The following is a 20,021-nucleotide window of genomic DNA, read 5'->3' as shown; positions in this document are numbered from 1 at the left end:
GACAACCGGCATAAAACCTAATTTTATGACGGTGACGTGTTAATAGAATGAAGATCCGAATCTACCGTACAATCGGATATGATATTAATCGGTAATTTAATGGACCGAATGATTCGTTGTGAATTCGCAATGCGAATGTAAGACACTCCGTCTCTGCTTAATACGAGTACATCGGTGCCTATAACTACCGGAGTATTCAAAAACGTACTCGGTACTTATATTATTTGGTATTTCCGCGCCACCAAAACCACGCAACAGTGGAATGCACGCATGTAGTTTGCATGAAAAATGCTTAGCTAAATCAGAGCTAATTAACGAGATGTGTGAACCGGTATCCATTAATTCATCTGTCGGGATGCCCCCTTTTTTTTTTTTTTTTTTTTTTTTTTTTTTTTCGGGGAGAAATCCTCTTACAGACTGCTCACTGCCCTGGCTCGACAGTGAGTTTTGTGTGGGGGTCGCCCAGCGCCTGATGGTATTGGCACTGGGAATACCCACTAAAACTCCCCGGCTTCCCTTCCTGCCCGTATTTAGGGTGATTTGGGACCTGCTGTAGCAATTCACCAATTCACCCCCGGACCGCCCGGCTACTGTGCCGGACTACCGCGCCGATGGGGGACTACCCGGGAAAGCCGAGATAATCCCCAATCATACAGAGGGCGCTAGTTTCCCTCATAAGAGTTTCCATAAAATTATAAAACACTGAACATTACGTAAAACATGCAGAAGCTCTTATTATAAATTATAAAACCAATGGTCAAGTATTTGGACATTTAAATTACTGTACTGAAATATTATTAACATTAATTTACACTATTATAACAAATATACAGATGGCGCTAGTTTAACCATCATAAGAGTTTCCAATAAATATTAGAATATAAATATCGTTAAGCTTAGAATCATCAAGAATATCACAATTTAATTTATTTTAAATAATTATAACTAAAAATATATATTGACTTATTGAAGTGGTGATTGGATTTAAAACTATTTTGTTACTATAGATAAAATTCGATATTGTCTGAAAAATTAATTGTAAAATTAACCTGTTTGTACGATAGTGAACCGCCAAGTCGAGCAAAAATAAAAAAGCGGCATGGCCGTATTACACTTTTCTCAAATTATTTCGGGCCATTTTCGACCTTTAAGTACATTTCGCATTAAAGTTGACGCCTATATTTCTAGTAAGCAAGAAAAAAGTAGCTCAAGCATTACAACTAGACAAAGTTCTTAGTTTTGTTAAATTTTTTCATTCACTGACTGACCCATCATCCAAACTGTAAGGCGCTTCTAGTTTATATAGAAGCTTCAAAATTTTGAATACAATTTGTGTTTAGTGAATAACTCAGGGAAAAACTAAAATATTTTGAATTTTCTGTCCACTTTTCCCTCGTTATGAATTTAACTTTGAAGTAAGAATAAATAATAGTGCGATGTCAATATTCGTAATTATGAAAGAGCCAGCTAGCAAGCCAGTCATACCAAACTTACACATACATAAAAGACAACCATCACACAAACAAGTAGACTATATTAAATATAGATAGATAGTTTCACTTCCACCCCCTTGTGAAACATCACCTACGCGGTTGTATGTTCTCCTAGCAGGATGTTATGAGTTGGTGTTATGCAACCAATACAGCTTAGCTAGAGGAATTTTTCCCACATTTCTTCTCATACGTTAAACTGAGTTTATTAAAGTTATTATCATACAGTTAATTACAGTTATAATTAAGTTACACGCAAATTGAAAGCATTGAATAAAATTATTAATAAATCTAGCATTTATTAATAATTTTAATAAAAAAATATATGGAACTTAAAATTATACAAACCAACTAGAGCTTGAGATTAATGGGGAGAAAGATCACCTTAGTGATAATAAATAATAATAGTTAATAGTTTTATAATAATAATTAAAATTTTTATATACCCTGACTTTATAACCTTGTATTACAGATGAACATTAATTGAGGAATCATGTTTTGTATGCAATACTGAACGATGATCGTCCACTGCTCTACGAACTTGAAAATAATGCAAATTATTTTATGAATTCAATTCACTTCCATAAAACGAGATTTCAGGAACACGCAAAAGAAACTTATATATGATAGGAACAAAAATATATTCATAAGAATAACAGGAAAAAATTAATAAATAAATAAGCTCTAATAAATGTAAATTGGGTTATGACACACGAACATAGACAAACAAATAAATATCAATAAATATCAATATATATTCAATATATGAAATATTTAAAACACACGTCTGTCCCAATATGTTCATATAGCATAAATTTCACTCTCAATTCATAGTGATACATCACCTTCATAGATTTATGTTTCCCTGGTAGGATGTTATGAGTTCCGTTGGAGCTACGAGACACGTACAAAAAATTTAACTTTCGAAGCTGGCATTTCTTTTTCTATAAATGATAATGGCACTTAGTTTCGTCCCTCCACTTCGAATCAATTTTGACTAAAATTAACTGAAAAAAAACATATGTCGGTGTAATTCTTATTATTTGAAAAACTAATAATTGAGGGTAGTTGAAATTATCAGGTGTCAGCCGCATAACCACCTGCGTAGCCACTTGTGTAAGTGTAGTCACAACAATGTTGGTCTACAATCAAGAATAAAGTCATTGATGACGTCAGTTATGCTGGCGTCACACTTTTTAAAAACCACGGCCTGGACCCTACTCCGACATACGTGTATTTGAAAAACATTGATTAATTATAATCTAAATCAATTAATATTATATTAATTAATTAATTATTTTATTATTTATTTTCTGATTAGAAAACATGTATATGAATGATTTCATTTTCATCTCGTCTATCAATTGATCATGGTTGCAAAGGAACCAACCAGAACTTCGAAGATTGGTCACGTTTGTTTCATAGTACGGGAACCATGACTTCATAAGTCTGAAGGAGTAGTACAATATTTTTCAAGATTGCTGTGAAAAGTAAAACTTTATTGACCTTACTACAGTTACGTATAAATACATAGTAGGGGCTCACGTTTTTGATAGCGTTGCATACTAGGAGAACAAACTTAAGTATTCTGATTTGTATACAATACTGATACGACCACCCACTGCTCTTAGTTTTCAAGATATGTATGTAAGGCAGACTTTTAAGATTGAAAAAAAAATTTTTTTTACATTAGCTTTCAGTAAGTCAGTAAGGAAACTTCACTTGTCTGTCTCGATGTTTTAGGCTAAATTAGTCTCGTGTATTTCACATACAGGAGACAGGAATTCATAATAGTCAAGTGCAATCTATGACGAGTTTACTGAGAACAGTGTATTAGACATAGGTATGCACATGCATACGTAATAAGTTGCAATAAATACGCGACGTTAACAATTACACATTTTCAAACCCCATATAAACAAATAAAATAGAAACAATAAAATATTCTCTTGTTTTGTATGTTCCTATATTAAATTCAAAATGAACAGAAGCTCCAAACTTAATTACAATCTTAACAGTCTTCTTTCTGTTTAGTTGAAAGTTATGTGTATGTTTTGATCAATTCACTTTAATTTTTTATTTTTTATTTCTTTTTCTTTTTATCATACAATTTTTTTTTTATGTAAAAGTGGTTTTTTGTTGATTTATTTTTGGAGTAAAAACTTCTTTTTCTTTTCTTTCTTTATTCATGAGAATACCTGGTACTTCATATTATGAAATATATGTGACCTCTACAAGTTCTTACTTAAAGTATAAAGAAACATCACGAAGAACTTGTAGAGGTCACACGGATTTCATAAAATGAAGTTCCAGGTATTCTCATGAATAGCAGCATATGCTAAAGCAATATGCTACGATCTGCTATGAGGATGCTACCAAAACAAACAGAGCTTTGAAAACACGATAAGTATAACATATGTACATATAAGTATTTTTAGAGCTTTAGTAGTGGAAAAAATCATAAAATGATGATCAAACTGACACCAAGCTTGACACAATTGCCCTTTATGCAATCTGATTTTAGATATCTTGGTTTGATTTAATTTTGAATACGGGAATTCCTGTCTTCATGATAGCCGACACTAAAATATATTTTCGCGTTAGTTCGTGCATGCATGTTTGCCACAAGAAGGAATAACGCCAGTCGCGATTATCTCATTGGATGGGAAACAGGGAAATAGAAGTCTTCATCACATATTTCGTAGCAAAGCGCATTTATAAGAACTACACAGTTTTATGTTCTCCTGATAAGATGTTTTGAGTTACGTAATAGTCTCTAGTCTAGAAAGAAGAACATAAATTAAGAGATTATAGTTTAGAAAAATGTTAAATCTAATCACATATCCCTTTGAAATGCATATTTGTATGTTTATCGTAGAACCAATTCTCTGGGTTTTCGTAGCATCCCCGTAGCAAATTGTGTAATAGTATTCTGTAGCTTTATGAACATCTGGTACTTCATAATACGCAATAAACGTGACTTGAAACTACGGTTCACAATTTGTTTTTAAATTTTAACTTGTTTTAAAAGGAACGTGCATCATCCAGCAAAAAGTAAATAGGGATAAAGAAAGACAGGTGGTTTTATAAAGATAAAAAACCGAATCTTATTTAGGTGTTAAATATTTTCATACTTTATGTATGATTAAAAAAATTACAAATTAACAAATTTATCAACGTCGGACAAGTTTTGAGTTATATTTGGAAAGAGTAGTTTTTAAGCCCTGAATATTAATTGAGTGAAAGAATTTGGATTGAAGACTCGAAATACAATGCAAAATATAAATGATTAAATAGTTGATTTTATTTTGAAATTATTTTATTACAAATTTTCTGCTACTGACATCATTAACTTGTTTGAAATGACTTTCAGAAACCAAAAACCAAAAACGCTTTCAAAACCATATCAAAATTTTACTAGATTAAATTATTTGAATTTATTTTTTTTTCTTTACAACATGGGGCCAATTACTCAATAAAGTAACTATAGAGTCTATACTAGGAAAAGCATTAAGTCGCTCTCGTGGCGTCACGACGCTGTCATGGCAATCTCGAAGCCAATATTCACGTTTAGTTCATAATAAGACGTGTTTATCAGATCCATTTCGGAGATCTACAAAAATTTGCGAATACAACCTATAGCTAGTATTTTGAGACTGTTTAATATTTAGGAATTTAGTACAATATTTAGTATTACAATATATTATAATATTTATTATTATTTATTTATTACATTTATGTGCAATATGAACTGAAACACCTCCAGATATTCTGTGTTAACTGATATCGCGATGTAGAAACGTGACGTGTTTTACGATTACTTTAACAGACTACCTTTAGTAAGGAGCACCATGTAGTTTTATAAAGGTAAAGTACTATGGTATCAATTGATACGAGGACGCTTCGAAATCTAAGAATTCATAAGAATATGTACTCGTACAACTTCAATGTACACTTCATATCATTAAAATTTACGCATTGTCAAACTCCTTAAACCGAAAGAAAAGAAATAATAGAACATCCTTGTTCTGTTTATGTTCCGATAGTAAATTCAGTGGGAACTCAGAGTCACCAGACAGAATAACTATTGAAACAAGCTTCTTTCTGCTTTAGTTGAAAGTAATCTGTGTATGTATATTTCAAACAATTCACTTTTTCTACGTATAACCCTTTTGATTTATTTTTATTATTTATCATTCATATACATGTTTTGTTATATATAAAAGTATATTTATAGTTTTTTACATTTTAAAAATATATATTTTTTCTTTGTTTTATTCGTTTCATAAGAAAAAAAAAACTACGAAGAAACAAACTTTATTTCATAAAATGAAGTTCTAGGTATTCATAATCTTAAGGCACAATGCTACGAGAGTGGTACGAGAATACTACGAAAACAAAGAGAACATATATATAAGTATATTCACATATGTATTTTTCCAGTTGTGAAGAAATATAAAATTATGACCACACTGAAACCACCACGCTTGGTACAATTGCCCTTTATGCCATGTGATATCGCTTTTAAGAAGCTTTTCATGCGATTGCTTCAACGTATAAATGAATATAATTTTGTTGAAATAAAACAACCCCTATTCCCGCCACCGATTTCTAATACCACAAGTAATTCGAAACTTATAATAGCTGCAAATTGACAAGACTGCACATCCTTTTAGTTGTCATTTGTTGGATTAAGATCTACTTAGAAAACTTTGTTAAACAATATTATAGTGAAAATATCCTTAAAATTTTTAAAGAATTATTTAGTAAGTCTTTAAAGATTTAAAACGATCATTTTATTTATAGAAAGGAGCCAATGTGAAGTCTCGTGGTAAACAGAATTTTGGAGTTTGTCATTCGGTCTTATTCACCCTTTTTTTGAGTTAATTATACGGGAATACGGGAATTCCTTTTCTTCATGATACTTGAGACAATTTTTTTTTCGCAAGCCCTCATTTAAATGCAATGCCTGTGAGCAGATGATTTTCAAGGAGATAATACTTTCTCTTTTATTTATTATTTATTTAATATGGAAGTTGAGACGAAATTTGCCTTCTATTATGAAATAATCAAATATTCCACAGTATTATTTTTAAAAAAGTAAGTAGTTTAAATTTATAAAATAAAGTTACTCACAAAATTTCAAAACGGTTTTTTTAACGTTTTAAACCAACTCCCCAGTCACCAAATAAAGAAGTAACTAATTATATAAGGTGGCAACCGGAGGTTCCAGGAAAACTACGAAACTTACTTATATGTATATGTCGAAGAGCCATGTCCAAGTTGATTATTAGGAGCTGTGACGTCAGCGATGTTATCGTCACATAACACTATTTCCACCTATCAGGTGGAATGGATAACCATTTTCACCAATAAAGCACTCTCACTTACTCACACCACTTTATTTTCAACTTTAACTAACACTTAGTAATTTCTCCTGGATAGCTCTCACACCACTGTGTCCTCGCCACAGATGTCTCTGAATATAAATGGTTTTCGTGGAGTCATTACATTTACTCTTAATTTTAAATAATAACTTACAAAGATTATTCGTAGTAATTCAAATAAACAGTAATCATAACAAAAGTTTTCGTAATCAATTATTAAACCAACTAAACTTTATATTGCCATTTAAAATTTAAAGAAATCATAATTGAATAACATTGATTACAAAATGGTTACTGTTTAAGTTTGTGTTTTACTAAAACTCACAAAATAACTTATCTTTACATATTACAAATCACGATACGAATTGCCATTTACTTTCCTTCAATACAAATAGTACGACGATCTATCAAACAAATAATTTTGTTAAAGTTATTACTAACGCCTTGACATTGTTTATGTCACATCTACCCTCTAAAGTGAAATACATATGAAACAACTATACATATGAAACAACTACCCTTTATAATGTTTTTTAAATGTCGTTGCGCCGACACGGCCATTCTGCGGCCTGGTGCGTGCCCTGCACCAGTTTTACTTTGTTGTGATATATCAACGTATCAACATACGCTGTATTAAAGAGATCACTTGGATTCTCTGAACATGTGTTTGTGTTTTTTTTTTTTTTTTTTTAATGCAAAATGCTCCACGCATCTTTGCTTACTTTTATTGAAGTGGGTTTGTTGCTGTGGTCTGGGCGGTCTTGTACGCCGTGGTCCACAGGGGCTCTAAGGGATTGAGGTAGGTCGATGCTGTGGTCTGGGCGGTCTCGTACGCCGTGGTCCACAGAGGATATTGATTTTATGATGTTGCTGTGGTCTGGGCGGTCTCGTACGCCGTGGTCCACAGGGGCTCTAAGGGATTGAGGTAGGTCGATGCTGTGGTCTGGGCGGTCTCGTACGCCGTGGTCCACAGAGGATATTGATTTTATGATGTTGCTGTGGTCTGGGACTTTTGTCCGTGGTCCACAGAGGATATTGATTTTATGATGTTGCTGTGGTCTGGGCGGTCTCGTACGCCGTGGTCCACAGGGGCTCTAAGGGATTGAGGTAGGTCGATGCTGTGGTCTGGGCGGTCTCGTACGCCGTGGTCCACAGAGGATATTGATTTTATGATGTTGCTGTGGTCTGGGCGGTCTTGTACGCCGTGGTCCACAGGGGCTCTAAGGGATTGAGGTAGGTCGATGCTGTGGTCTGGGACTTTTGTCCGTGGTCCACAGAGGATATTGATTTTATGATGTTGCTGTGGTCTGGGCGGTCTCGTACGCCGTGGTCCACAGGGGCTCTAAGGGATTGAGGTAGGTCGATGCTGTGGTCTAGGACTTTTGTCCGTGGTCCACAGAGGCTCTAAAAGATTTGAAGAAAGGTAATATTTTAGTACAGGTTCTAAAATTTTTTTTTTTTTTTTTTTTTTTTTATTGACCTCATGTCAAGTTCCTCAACTTGAGAGATCTTTTGATAAAGACAATTGTCAATAAATTGATACTTTACTAAGCAATGAATGTTGGACCAAGTTTATTGATCGTTCATTGGATTCAACTTCTAAATTTTCAGAAGCTTCAACATTTAATGGACTGTCGTAATGTGGAGGGTCATCAATCTGATCCGCCGACACGGTTCCTGCTGCTGCTGGATTTGGTGCTGGACGTAATTGATCATGAGCTAACTTACGCGGCCGGCCTCTACCGGTTACACGTTTTAACATGTAACGATCACGTTCCAATATTTTGTATATTTCGTATGGTTCAGTATTTTTCAGATCCAAAGAAGTTTGTTTACGAGGATTAGTTTTGATTAGTGCATAGTCACCTCTTTTAAATGAACGTAGCTTACCTTTACTTTTTTCAAAACTCTGTTTATCATATTCCGCCGAAGCCAACATTTTCTGTTGCACATATTCCTCCAATACATCAAAATTTATAAATTCATTCTCAAAATCAATTAACCTTAATAGTTCCGATGGCACACAATGCTGCCGACGAGTGAGAAGAGTTAGAGGTGCAACTCCAGTAACTCTATGAGGCGTGCAATTAAACGAGAGTTGCAATGCTTCAAGAGCAGTCTGCCAGTTTTCGGTAGTGTAATTTTTATAATAGTTAGGGCATTTTTTAAAGTGCTCATGATACTTTCAAGCTGTCCTTTAGCTCGGCTTATTCCTGGTGCAATTGAATGTATGTTGCTCCCAAAGCGGTTACAATAAACTTTGAATTCACCAAGAAACTCTCGACCTCCATCAACCATGATCTGAACTGGTGTTCCAAAAAGATGTACTAATCGTTTCAAGGCTGCGAGACTGACCCTTCACTACTCCTAGTTCCTAATTTCCAGGTAATGTCCATATGTACTACTTGAAATGCTGCCGTGGGTGTCTGGATTGGATGAAGTCGTACTTGTTGCTACCTGACGAATTTTTTGATGTTCTGCAAATTATAAAATTTTCAACAAATCTTCTGATTAAAGTAATTATTTTATCAAAAACATGTCTTTTATTTTTTGAAGAGTTCTCTCCCATCCTGGGTGATGTAATGCGGTGTGAAATGAATTTATTAAATTCTCGTCTGCCCGTGATCATGGTTGCTGAAAAGTAACCGAAACGTCGGGAGCCTGTAATTTTAACAAAAATTAAGCACGCGTATATCCGAAAAATATTAGTTTCATTTAAATGAATTTACTATACTCCCCTGAAATGATGATAGGAACGACTATGACTTCATGTTGGCCAAGCACAGGATCTGTTAAAATTTTCTTAAGGACATCTTCTCTTAGTGTATAATTTGCGGCTGCGTGGTCGCTGCTTATGCTATCTTATTAAAGGACGAAGTAAATCATCGAGTCTTTGTTCTATTTGTAACCATTCCATGTCTTTGCTTATCATATTGACAGATATTTCATTAGATGGGTTTCTACATCTATGAATTCACGGAAGTAAATCCTTTTTATGTTTGGATGCTTTCAAAGCATTACAATTTTAAACTTTCGACCGTATAAATAGTGTCGAAAATGTTTTGTTGCCCGTACTACTGCCAGAGTCTCGAGCTCATAAGAGTGGTACCGGCTCTCCGCGTCAGTAGTTATTTTTTTTGACTGATATATACTACTGGATGACGGCGCCCATTAACGATCTGAGCTAGAACTGCTCCGTATCCAATGCTACTATCATCTGTATACAGCTCTGTTGGTGCTGTTTCTTTCTCGAATAATTTTATGTTCAAGTAATTCCTTAATAATTGAACGAACTGTTTCCCTCCTTACAGGACTTAATCGATATGGTCTACGTTCTACATATCTATCGTTATCTTTTAAGCATATTTGTAGTACTTCGGTGTTTAACACGTGATTTTCATATTTGTTGAGCAGAATTATTAATCTATTTATTAGATCTTGTTCAGTTAGGTCGCAATTTAAATTATTAAATTTATCACTCCTAGACATCACATGACGTATAGCAGGTTGGTGAAGAAAAATTGCACCATGCGAGTTTATTATCACACTAAAATTCGTGTTTTCAATCAAATTCATTCCACTTAAAACATCTGAACATATTTAACAGTCAGGTACAATATGAAACTGAATCTCTATTCGAAGATCATTTATAACGCATACTGTTGTTAATGTTGATAGCGACACTACTGTAAATCGTCTCAGACCTTTCAAATATCGTACTAAATTTGTTCGTTTTATAGTTCCTTGTAATGTAATCAATGTATTAGGGTGAGACCGTTTCACGTATCGTATCGCCGATGCCACAGAGATCAATTCGGGTACTGATGACGCTCTAACATTTAGTAATTCGATTCGCAGTCGTTCATCCCCTACACAACAATCACTGCCTTTCTTATACGTCGCCATAGAACCCACGCTTGTGACAAAAATTGCGTATCCTTAGTATTATCATAGTTATGTTCTTTAAAACGAACGATGTCCCGCGAGTATCCAGTCTCTGGTTCGATGTGAAAAGTCGTAATCAAAACATCCCGCAATTCCGATCACGTTGTTGTAAATATTAACCAATTGTCAACCCATAACTTTGTGCGTCCTCTGAGTAGACTCCGGACCTTCATTCTGATTTCGTAATCAGTAAAGTTATAGGTTTCCATTGCAGTTGTAATATGTTGACACCATTCTCTGATTCCAACATTCATGTCCCGGTCATATGATGGCAGGTATCAGTAATTTTAATTTTGGCTTCTGGTTGACCAGGAATACGATCGACATGAGAAAATAATTGGGTAGTTTAATCTTGTCACACCATACTACTTTCATCAGTACAGGTTATTGATAGCACGGAATTGGAGTTTTTCTGCGTTCTTAGTGTTGTCGTTGGCGTTTGTTATTGTTTGGAGTTGTCTGTGAGTGTGTTTGAGTGTGTAGAGATGGATGATAGAGAGGATGATGGAGGGGGGGATGTCCGGGGGGGGAAAACGGGCAATCGGTTAGAGGATGGTTTTGGTGCCGACGACTCAATGTCGTCGCGCCCAGAGTCGGTGTTAGGAGCCAAGCGCCTCTTTTCGGAGGTGTCGGGCTCCGACACCGAGACTGGGGGCGGGGTTTTACGGGGAAAGGATCCGGTGGGAAGGCGAGGCCGCGGACGTACGTTGGCCAAGGCGAGGAAATTCCTACGGGAGCGTGAGGAGGAGGACTCGGAGGCCGCCTTCGAGTCCTGCCTTGAAAGGAGCCTCGGGAAGGGGAAGAGTGGGGCGAAAACTAAGAAGAAGGAGCTCCCACTGGAGCTGGAGAGTATGGGAGCGGAAAAGATAATGGTCGAGGCTGAGAAAAGCCTCGACATTATTAAAGAGTTGGTTGGGAAGAGTACCAACCTGAAAGGGGGGTACTCTTCCAAGATAATGAAGGCCTCTGCTTTCCTTCGGGAAGCGCTGGACGTGCTGGTGACACGTACAGAGGCAGAGGAGACCCACCGTCTGAGAGCCGACATTGGGCGGCTCCAGAGAGAAAATGCGGGTCTCAAGGAGGAGGTACGTGCTCACCGGCTCCAATATGAAGAGATGCGGAGGGAGAAGGCAGCGGCGGCCAGGGTGGCCTCGGATGGCCCAACGAGCCGGGACCAGCTCGAAGTGTTGGAGGCTAACATTGCCCGAATGGTTGGCAATTTGGTGGATGGGCGGTTGGCCGCACTAGAGTCCCGGCTCAAACAGGAAGTAGTTGCCCGACCTCCCCTGGCGGGTGACAGCTCGGCCGTCGCCGTGGAGGCCAGAAGGGCGATCCGTCAGGCAGCCCTGCAAAGGGGGGCCAAGGTGTGTGCCCCTTCACAGGCGGCATCAGCGCCGGCGATATCCTCCGACGAGGAGTTCCCTTCCCTCCCTGCGCCTTCCAAGGGGAAAGGCCAAAAGTCTAAGGGGGGGAAGGAGGTGGTTTGGACTGCGTTCGGTCCATCCACGTCTGCTGGAGGGGCCGAAAAGGGTAAAATGGGGAACGGGGCCAAAGCGGCGGGATGGACGGAGGTGGTCCGCCGCAAGGCCCCAAAGAAGAAGGAGGTGGTGCCGGTACACAAGACGCCGGCGCCACAACCTAAGAAGAAGGCGGGCCCTAAGGAGGGCCCCAAAAAAGTGGCGCTCCCACGCTCACAGGCCGTAATACTTAAGTTACGGCCTGAAGCAGCGGCCAAGGGAGCGTCTTACTTGTCGGTCCTTCTCAGGGCCGAGAGGGAGATAGATACGAAGGAGCTGGGCATCGGGCCCCTAAGGATACGCTCGACGGCCACAGGGGCCCGGATAATCGAGGTGCCCGGCACAGCCAGTGCGGACAAAGCAGATGCTCTGGCCGCGAAGCTGAAGTCCGCACTGGCGGAGGAGGTGGAGGTTTCGAGGCCCGTGAAATTCACGGACATGAGAGTCACGGGCCTCAATGACGCGACGACCGCGGATCGCTTAATAACCGCGGTCGCGCAGGAGGGGGGCTGCACCGAGGCCCAGGTTAGGGTTCGTAGCGTGCGACCTGGGCTTCGCGGCACAGGTTCTGCCCTGGTGGAGGTGCCGGCTGCGGCGGCTAAAAAGCTGCTGCAGTTGGGCAGCCTGTCGGTCGGGTGGAGCCAAGTGCGGCTCTCGCACATGGAGGCACGACCCAAGCACTGCTTCAAGTGCTTGGGAACGGGGCACGTTGCGGCCGCGTGCCCCAGCCCAAAAGACCGCAGCGGTTTGTGCTACCGCTGCGGCAAGGAGGGCCACAAGTCCGCCCAGTGCTCCGCGTCACCGCGCTGCGCTGTGTGCGCTGACGCGAGCAAGCCGGCGGACCATGTGATGGGGGGGCATTCGTGCTGCCCCCCATCCACCCGTGGGAAACTCCCGGCCCAGCCACAAAGGGCGGGGGTTTCGAGGCGGGCGTCGGGAGCTGAGATGTCCGAATAATGGCCGGACATCTCAGTTTCCTGCAGGCCAACGGGAACCACTGCGCCGGGGCTCAGGACCTCTTCCTGCAGTCCATGGTGGAGTGGGCCGTTGACGTGGCGGTCATAGCGGAGCCGTACTATGTCCCTGCCCTACCTCATTGGGCGGGAGACACGGGCGGCTCCGTGGCGATCGTCACGCGGCCGGGCGCCGTGCCCCCCCTCGCAGTCAAGGCGAGGGGCCACGGGTATGTGGCGGCGGTTCGGGGGGAGATTGCCATAGTCGGGGTATATTTCTCCCTGAACCGCGACCTATCGGCCTTTGAGAGTTTTCTCGACACTCTCGGGCCGGTGGTAGGGCAGTTAGCGCCTCTCCAGGTGGTTGTGATGGGGGACCTCAACGCCAAGTCCACGGCGTGGGGAAACCCCCTCACAACACCCAGAGGAAGGGAGCTGGAGGAATGGGCGCTAACTGCTGGGCTGTCCCTACTCAACACGGGGACAGTCCAGACGTGCGTGCGAAGGTCGGGAGGTTCAGTGGTGGACGTCTCGTTCGCCACTCCGACCATCGCACGCAGAGTGGAGGGATGGAGGGTTGAGGCAGGAGTGGAGACGCTTTCGGACCACCGCTACATACGGTTCGAAGTGTCTGCCACTCTTGCCGGTCGCCGGAGTCCAGCGTCGAGTTCCTCGTCGTCTCGGGAGAGAAGTCGGTTTCCGCGTTGGGCATTATCAAAGCTCAACCGGGAACTGGCTGAGGAAGCGGCCGTTGTCGGCCGCTGGAGTCTCCCGGGAAGTTGGGAGTTGGGGGCGGAAGAGGGGGCTAGTCGCTTTGGGGACGTTCTCCGTAACGTCTGCAGAGCCGCGATGCCCCCCGTTGGATATCCACCCCCACGGGGTGCGGTGTACTGGTGGTCGGACCACATTTCCGACCTCCGGGTCGCCTGCAATGGGGCCAGGAGGGCATACACCCGGAGCAGGCGACGCCGCCCCCAGGACGAGGAGCGTGATGGCCGGCTGTACAGGGTCTACGTGGCGAAGAAGTTGATCCTGCAGCAGGCCATCCGCCGAGCCAAGGAGGCAGCCTGGCTGGAGCTGGTGGAGGGGCTCGATCGAGACCCCTGGGGCCGACCGTACAAGCGGGCGCGGAATAAAATCTGCGCCCAGTCGGCCCCCATCACGGAAGTGCTCCAGCCGACTGTTCTGAGGGGGATCGTCGGGGAACTCTTCCCCGACGCCCCGGCGGGATTCACTCCCCCCAGAATGGCTCGGCAGACGCTGGAAGAGGGCGACCGCGTTCCGCCTACCGTCACGGAATCTGAAATGGAGGCAATTCTGGCTCGCCTCCAGAGTAAGAAGAGCGCACCGGGTCCAGACGGGGTGCACGGGAGGGTTCTGGCCCTCTCCCTGGTGCACCTCGGAGGTGCCCTCAGGGAGCTGTTCGACCTCTGCCTGAGGTCCGGGCAGTTCCCAAGGGCCTGGAAGGAAGGCCGGCTATGCCTACTTCCGAAAGGCAGCCGGCCTCCGGACTCGGCTTCGGCGGTGCGACCGGTGGTCGTGCTGAACGAGGCGGGGAAGGCGTTTGAGAAGATCATAGCCACCCGTCTTGTTCGGCACCTGGAGGAAGGCTCGGGACCGGGACTTTCAGAGTTTCAGTTCGGGTTCCGAGCCCACCGGTCGACCGTCGATGCCCTCAAACGCCTGAGGGCGGTGACGGAAGAGGCGGAACGCAGAGGAGAGGTAGTGTTGGCGGTGTCGCTGGACATCGCCAACGCCTTCAACAGCCTCCCACACAGCGCGATACAGGCGGCACTCGAATACTTCGGAGTGCCCCTGTATCTGAGGAGGCTGTTAGGCAGCTACCTCTTCCAGAGGAGGGTGGCAGTCGAGAACCGGAGGGGGTCCATAGAGTGGTGGACAGTCGACAACGGCGTTCCACAGGGTTCGGTATTGGGACCTGTCCTGTGGAACGTCGGGTATGACTGGGTCCTGCGGAGTCGCCTCCTCCCCAGGATGGGTGTCATTTGCTATGCAGATGACACCCTCGTCTTATCCCGGGGACGGAGCTACAAGGAGGCGGTGCGGCTGGCCGAGGTCGGAACTGACCTTGTGATCAGCCGCATAGAGAGGTTGGGGCTTCGGGTCAGAATCGACAAGACCGAAGCCCTCCTCTTCCGCGGGACTGGGCGGAAAGGACCCCCACCGGGTGCCACCCTCCTCATAGGAGGAGGGAGGGTCAGGGTGAGCCCGACCATGAAATATCTGGGGCTCACCCTTGACGGAGGGTGGACCTTCGTGCCCCATTTCAGGGAGTTGGGGCCAAAGGTCATGAGGACGGCAGGTGCGCTGGGGAAATTCCTCCCGAACCTCGGAGGTCCCAGCGCAGCTTGCAGGCGGCTATACTCTGGGGTCTGTCGGAGTATAGCCACGTACGGTGCTCCCGTTTGGGCTGATCGCCCGATGAGCCGCGGGGTCAAGGCCCTTCTGCGCTCAGCGCAAAGGGCGCCCGCGGTGAGGGTGGTTAGGGGGTACCGTACGGTCTCCTGGGCCGCAGCGACGGCTCTTGCCGGCGATCCGCCTTGGGATCTTGTGGCGTCGGTTCTCGCCGAGGTGTTCTCTTACATCTCGGGTAGGAGAGCTCTCGGAGAGAACCCTTCGTCAGAGGAGATTCGGGCGGTTCGCCGGCAGGGGGAGTCGCGCCTTATGCGCGAGTGGGGGGAGGACCTGGCGGGCCAGCCGTACGGTAAACGTACAACGGCTGCGCTCCGTCCGGTCCTAGAGCGTTGGATGAGGCGGAAACGCAAACCCCTCACTTTCCGTCTGACGCAAGTTTTCACTGGGCACGGCTGCTTCGGTGACTACTTGTGTCGGGTGGCCAGGAGAGAGCCGGGAGGGGGCTGCCATGAGTGCGGCGCTGCGGTGGACTCGGCCCAGCACACCCTCGAGGTGTGCCCGAGATGGGCTGCGCAGCGCCAAGAGCTTGTGGCGGCGCTCGGCGGAGTGGGCTTGTCGCTTTCGAGTGTCGTGGAGAAGATGCTTGAGAGTGACAGGTCCTGGATGGCGGTGTCCTCCTTCTGTGAGACGGTCATGTCCACGAAGGAGGCATCTGAGCGGGAACGGGAGGTTGCGGCTGATGCACCCTCCCTCCGCAGGCGACGGACGGGGGTGCGCCGGAGGCGATATTTGCAACGCCTCCAATAGCGCCCCTGCACTCCGGGCTGGGGTCGGGCTGGTAACCCGGCCCCTGTGAAGGCCCGGCGTCGTCGGGGCGATCCTAATTGCCGGGATCGCCCCCTTTCTCCGAGGGAGTAAGTCCGGTCTTTGCCAGGACCGGCCAGTCGCTGGTGTGCCCTGTAGCTGACAGATCCGGGGTGCACCAACATAGCGGCCGATGGCTTTCGCAGTGGTTTTAGTGAGTAGGGACCTGCCCAGGTCGAGTCTCACACATCCTCTCCGGCCCCACCAAGGCCGGTGAGACGGCTCGTAAAAAGAGTTTCCCTGCGTCATCAAAAAAAAAAAAAAAAAAAAAGGAATACGATCGACATACGCTTTATCACTTTTAGCATTTGTGAAAAAAAATAATAATAATTCGGTATTTACCACTGCAACAGAGCCTCCAGTATTGTCAGATGGACGAGTAGAAGTAGGTAATCCCACTTCTGATGTCGAAGAGCCATGTCCAAGTTGATTATTAGGAGCTGTGACGTCAGCGATGTTATCGTCACATAACACTATTTCCACCTATCAGGTGGAATGGATAACCATTTTCACCAATAAAGCACTCTCACTTACTCACACCACTTTATTTTCAACTTTAACTAACACTTAGTAATTTCTCCTGGATAGCTCTCACACCACTGTGTCCTCGCCACAGATGTCTCTGAATATAAATGGTTTTCGTGGAGTCATTACATTTACTCTTAATTTTAAATAATAACTTACAAAGATTATTCGTAGTAATTCAAATAAACAGTAATCATAACAAAAGTTTTCGTAATCAATTATTAAACCAACTAAACTTTATATTGCCATTTAAAATTTAAAGAAATCATAATTGAATAACATTGATTACAAAATGGTTACTGTTTAAGTTTGTGTTTTACTAAAACTCACAAAATAACTTATCTTTACATATTACAAATCACGATACGAATTGCCATTTACTTTCCTTCAATACAAATAGTACGACGATCTATCAAACAAATAATTTTGTTAAAGTTATTACTAACGCCTTGACATTGTTTATGTCACATCTACCCTCTAAAGTGAAATACATATGAAACAACTATACATATGAAACAACTACCCTTTATAATGTTTTTTTAAATGTCGTTGCGCCGACATATATTATAATAAAAATTACATATTAAAACTTATAACCTATACCTAAGACTACATGATTGCCCCGATGTTAGGATAGCAATCCCATTCCATAGCTTGTTTGGTATCAGGAATCTTCTGGTTCACACGGCTTGGTGTTCGTTCCGCGGAGTCAGCGGCGTTACTTGTTATATGATATCTTATCCATACAACGATGTTGCCCCGGCGATGTTCATTTATTTTATAATATGTAGCGCGTACGTAACAAACTTCACGTAGTTTCTTGTGCAAACGAAACAAGCAAGCAAACAAACAAACAAACAAACAAACAAACAAACAAGCCACAGTCAGTCACGTTTATCTCAGCGGATGGGAAACCAGGAAATCATAAGACACGAGTATTTCGTAGCAAAAGCACACTATAGAACTAACTACACAGTTTTATGTTCTCCTGGTAAGATGTTTCGAGTTACGTAACAGAACGCAACAGTCACGTTGTTGATAACACTGTCAACCAGGAGAACATAAATAGAGAGGCAATGGTTTAGAAAACTTTCTTTGAATTTTTTGTTTCTTTTTCTCGAAAATTTGAATTTTCTTGTTTGAATTTATTTTTTTTACGAAATTACTATGCAATGGAGTATTTATTAAGTTTTATGGCAAATACGATGTTAGACTGATACATAGTACAAGTAGAGATAATTGTAAATATTTGTTTTTTTTTCTTTTAATTATGACCTCAATCTTCTAGGGGCAGATGGAGGCAGACATTCCATAGCAGTGAGAGTCAGCTGATTGTGACTAGCGTATCGCTGTGAATCACTACATTTTAAAAGCAATAGGATGAAAAATCGATAATGCCAGTCGGCACAAGCTCACAGAAACATAATAATGACCGACCCACAAACATAAGTTTAATGTGTAATAAATACATATGAATGAAAAGTTTCACTTTTATCTTCCCGTGAAACATCATCGGCTTGGTTTTATGTTCTCCTGGTAAGATGTTAGTGAGTTAGTTAGTGAGTTGTGGCGGTGTTATGAAATCAATCAATAAATCAAAATCAGCTTTGTGAAGGAGATCCATCGACTTTTCTTTTCTAGATTGATTAATTATTTTTATTGAGAATCATCTCTGCATTAAACAGACAGTTTGAAAATTACATTGAAATTTTTCTGGATTAATTCTTTTTGTAGAAAGTATGGTCCGATTGGTTATTTTTGTATAAAATTCCTTTCTGATCAAGGTTTACAAAATAAAAAAAATACCTTGAGAATATAAAAAAAATGCTCGTCGTGAATCGTCTATGAATGTGAATGCAAGATATTATTAGGTACTCACGTTTATTTTAGTAATAAGGGCACTAGTAAAGTCACTAAAGGAAAAGAGTACTACTACGCTTCAAATATTTTGTAGAGATATTATGTATAATATTAATATATAAGTATATATGTATGTAAATGTGTACGTATTTATAATTTATATTTATAATCAGGCTTTTTTAGACAAAGCTGAAAAAATTCTCTCGGTGCTTTGGAATTCTGAGACTCTGAGATGACTCTAAATTAATTTTAAGAATTTATGATCTCTTATCCTTTTTATCTACAAAACTTGAAATCTTTCAAGGTATAAGATAAAGGAGTGCCTCTGTGAGGTCGATCGTCTAAATAACCTACCCTAATCTACAATCATGTAATAAAGTTATGAAATACATATTATATATATGCTTCTTATGTTAGCTTATTAAAAGTTTCTTTTGTTTTTTATGTTTTTAAAGAAAAATCATTTTGCTAAAAAAAAAATGCAACACTTAAAATTACCCAAAAAAATTAAACAACGGGCAAACATAAGCATGAGATTAAAGCGGAGAAAGGTCACCTTGATAGTTTTATATACCCTGACCTTATAACCTTGTATTACAGATGAACATTAATTCAGGAATCATGTTTTGTATGCAATACTGAACTGAAATGCAAATTATTTTATGAAAGCAAAATTCACTTCCATAATGCAAGATTTCAGGAACACGCAAAAGAAACTTATATATCACAAGAACAAAATTATATTCATAAGAATAACGGGAAAAAATTAATAAATAAATAAGCTCTTATTAATGTAAATTAGGCCATGACACACGAACACCCACAAACAAATAAATATCAATATATATTGATATGAAATATTTAAAACACACGTCCGTCCCAATATGTTCATATAGCACAAATTTCACTCTCAATTCATAGTGAAACATCACCTTCATAGATTTATGTTTCCCTGGTACGATAGTATGAGTTGCGGTACGAGACCAGTAAAAAAAAATTTACTTTCGAAGCGGGCATTTCTTTTTCTATAAATGATAAGGCACTAAGTTCGTACAGCCACTTTCGTCTCTCTACTTCGAAATATACACTTAATCAATTTTGACT

At 41.8% G+C, this 20,021-nt stretch overlaps 1 pseudogene; it reads right to left on the bottom strand.

The window, feature by feature from the left end:
• Nucleotides 1-8,282: 8,282 nt before the first annotated feature.
• LOC133320632 (uncharacterized) lies at nt 8,283-10,995 on the bottom strand (annotated as a pseudogene).
• Nucleotides 10,996-20,021: the final 9,026 nt, after the last annotated feature.

Source organism: Danaus plexippus, unplaced genomic scaffold, assembly GCF_018135715.1.
Source record: "Danaus plexippus unplaced genomic scaffold, MEX_DaPlex mxdp_41, whole genome shotgun sequence".
In the NCBI taxonomy this organism is placed as follows: Eukaryota; Metazoa; Arthropoda; class Insecta; order Lepidoptera; family Nymphalidae; genus Danaus; species Danaus plexippus.
Note: the sequence above shows the minus strand (reverse complement) of the source record. Positions and strands in the feature narration are given on the sequence as shown.